Source organism: Notothenia coriiceps, unplaced genomic scaffold, assembly GCF_000735185.1.
Source record: "Notothenia coriiceps isolate Sejong01 unplaced genomic scaffold, NC01 NC01_scaffold00036323, whole genome shotgun sequence".
Classification (NCBI taxonomy): Eukaryota; Metazoa; Chordata; class Actinopteri; order Perciformes; family Nototheniidae; genus Notothenia; species Notothenia coriiceps.
Genome location: NW_011369024.1, coordinates 1 through 2,430, shown reverse-complemented (window position 1 = coordinate 2,430; position 2,430 = coordinate 1). Strand labels below are relative to the sequence as shown.

The following is a 2,430-nucleotide window of genomic DNA, read 5'->3' as shown; positions in this document are numbered from 1 at the left end:
TGCAACAATTAAATAACTGCTCAGCATCTCCACTTCAATCCCAATCTGCTGTGTCCTGTTTTCCTCCCCTCTGCATAACACCCCATCACACATACGAAACACAACGCAGAGTCCGATGGTGTTAAGAGTATGTTTATTTAAATGTCCTCCTCTCTACTGGCCAACACAGGGAGCATATGCTGGGTGTAGAATTGTTCCAGGAGGAGGAGATTTCCATGCCATGCAGGGTCTTTGGGGATGGGGATGATGATCGCCTCCTTCGTGGTCCACAGTAGCAGAGACTCCGGTCTGTGATGTGCAGCTGTTATATAATATACAATACATTTTTGAAAAACATTTGATCAACAAAAAAGGATTTGGTCAGGATCTAGAGTCAGTGTGTAGTTTATTAATTAATCAATGCTCTCTACATTAGGAAAACACATACCAGTGTACCAGAGGGAGTCACACACAGCTGTGCCTAGATAACCAAACAAATTGACAAGATAACCAAAATCCTTGAATCTACACACAGCAAATAAACTCAAATGACACAACGAGATGTAAAAGGAGATCACACATATAGTCGATATAAAACTGGCCGCTTCAATCTAAGAGCAACTAAAACAAAACACGGGAGTGTATCTTGTTCTTGTGAACACTAATGTTATCCACAGCATACACAGAGACCACGAAGTTCTTAAGGAGGAAACTAGTTGCTAAAACAAAACACGTTATTGTACCTTGTTAGCTAATGTTAGCTAGCTGACATTAACGTTAAACATTGCACTCATATTACTCACTGAAACCTTGTAAAGCCGGTCCCGCATGCTGGCTCTTACAGAACCGACTAACTCCTCTTTCGTGTATGTACAGCTCTCAATATGCCCAGACTTGTAGTGATTTTCACCTTGTTTTATACTTTTTCGCCTCATTCTGAAAGAAACAGGTGAAATTTGCTAACATTTTTAAAACATGTAGCAGCCGCGATAAGGTCCTTTGAGGATATCATAGTCATCCCTTGGTGCCTTACAATAATGATGAGGTCCAGACCTCATCTCCAGTTGATCCAATTTCATCCCCAAAAGACATCCAAAACATACTTCTCATCTCAGATCAAATGGACTTACATAAACTAAAGGCTTACTCTTGCCAATATGTCTCTCTCACACTCTTCTGAGTGTGATCTTATGTAGGTCACTTTACCACATGATACCGCAGAATGTTTGACTCACAGCCGTTCGTGGCCAGTGTCCTCGCATACAGCCATAACAAATGACATCATCTGCATGGGATTTTATATTTGAATTAGTTTTTTGCACTTTGAAGTAATGATTTCATTCAGCCAAATGTTTCATGAGCACATGTTGGGAGAATTAATCATATTTTCAAGGCAACTGGTCCGCATGTTTTATATATTTGTTTAACCAACATGCTCAAGGTTTTGGTGTTTTTTTCCCTTTACACTGCTACAGTGTTGGGACTTAATTCACAATCTGCTTTTACCAGCATGTTTTTACCAGTTCAACCATGCAAACAAATGTATTTAGCTAATTAGTTTGGCTTCAGTATAGTCTGAGTTAATAAAACAACTCAGTAACCCCCAAAGTTTGGCTGTTTTAGTACAAAAACAGGGGATTTGGAAGATAATTCACCACAATGAATTGATAACTGGCTTTTCTTAAAGCTTCATATTCATTTGTAAACGTTCTAATATGTATTCTGCACAGAACAAGAATTGTAGATTTTGTCTCCCATTGCTTATAATAGAAATGATCCAAAATCAGGAGGAATTGTTACACCAACAAAACCTATTTCAGTGTTCAAAATACATAGTTTGGCCATCGTTTCTGTCAGCTACATTGTAGAAAGAAGATTTGATAGCATAGAACGGTAATAGCAGTGGTGGGCCGTCAGGGCCAGCAAGGCCTTCTCTGCTGGCCTAAACATCATCAGAATATAAATTAAATTTTGATATATTTTTTCCACAAATATGTATTAAATTATTCCCTGTAGTCTATTCTCTTCATTTCATAGCTTTCCTCTTGGTTGCGCTGCTTCCAGCCTCAGAACGAGATTTGGAGGGTTGGCCTTTATGTTAGAGCTTTTATCCAATCATATTTCAGCGATAATGTGTTGCCAGGGTCCAATAAATCTGCCCTTAGGCCTTCAGAATCAACAGTGCGGTCGCCTGTAGATTAAAGTGAACGGAAACAAAACTGTGGCGTTAACCAATCAGATTTTGAGTTGGCGACAACGGGCCAGCTAGCAGGCGTACGATGACGTTAGGACGTGCACGTCTTTTGATTGGATACGCACTATTGAGAGGCAGAGCTATGTAGAGCTAGCAAACTGAACTTGAATTTGAACGAGCTAATTTGTGTAGATTTCTACAAGCTGTTTTTTTTCAACCCACAATGGCTGAAGGAGGACAAGAGATCGATTTGGTCG

The 2,430-nt window shown here is 39.6% G+C and overlaps 1 long non-coding RNA gene across 1 annotated transcript; it reads right to left on the bottom strand.

Annotated features, from left to right (window-relative positions):
- Positions 1 to 116: 116 nt before the first annotated feature.
- Positions 117 to 823, bottom strand: LOC104963520 (uncharacterized). Its single transcript, XR_800326.1, has 2 exons — positions 783 to 823; positions 117 to 301 (listed from the first exon to the last, which is right to left on the bottom strand). It is a non-coding gene; the product is annotated as an uncharacterized lncRNA (long non-coding RNA).
- Positions 824 to 2,430: the final 1,607 nt, after the last annotated feature.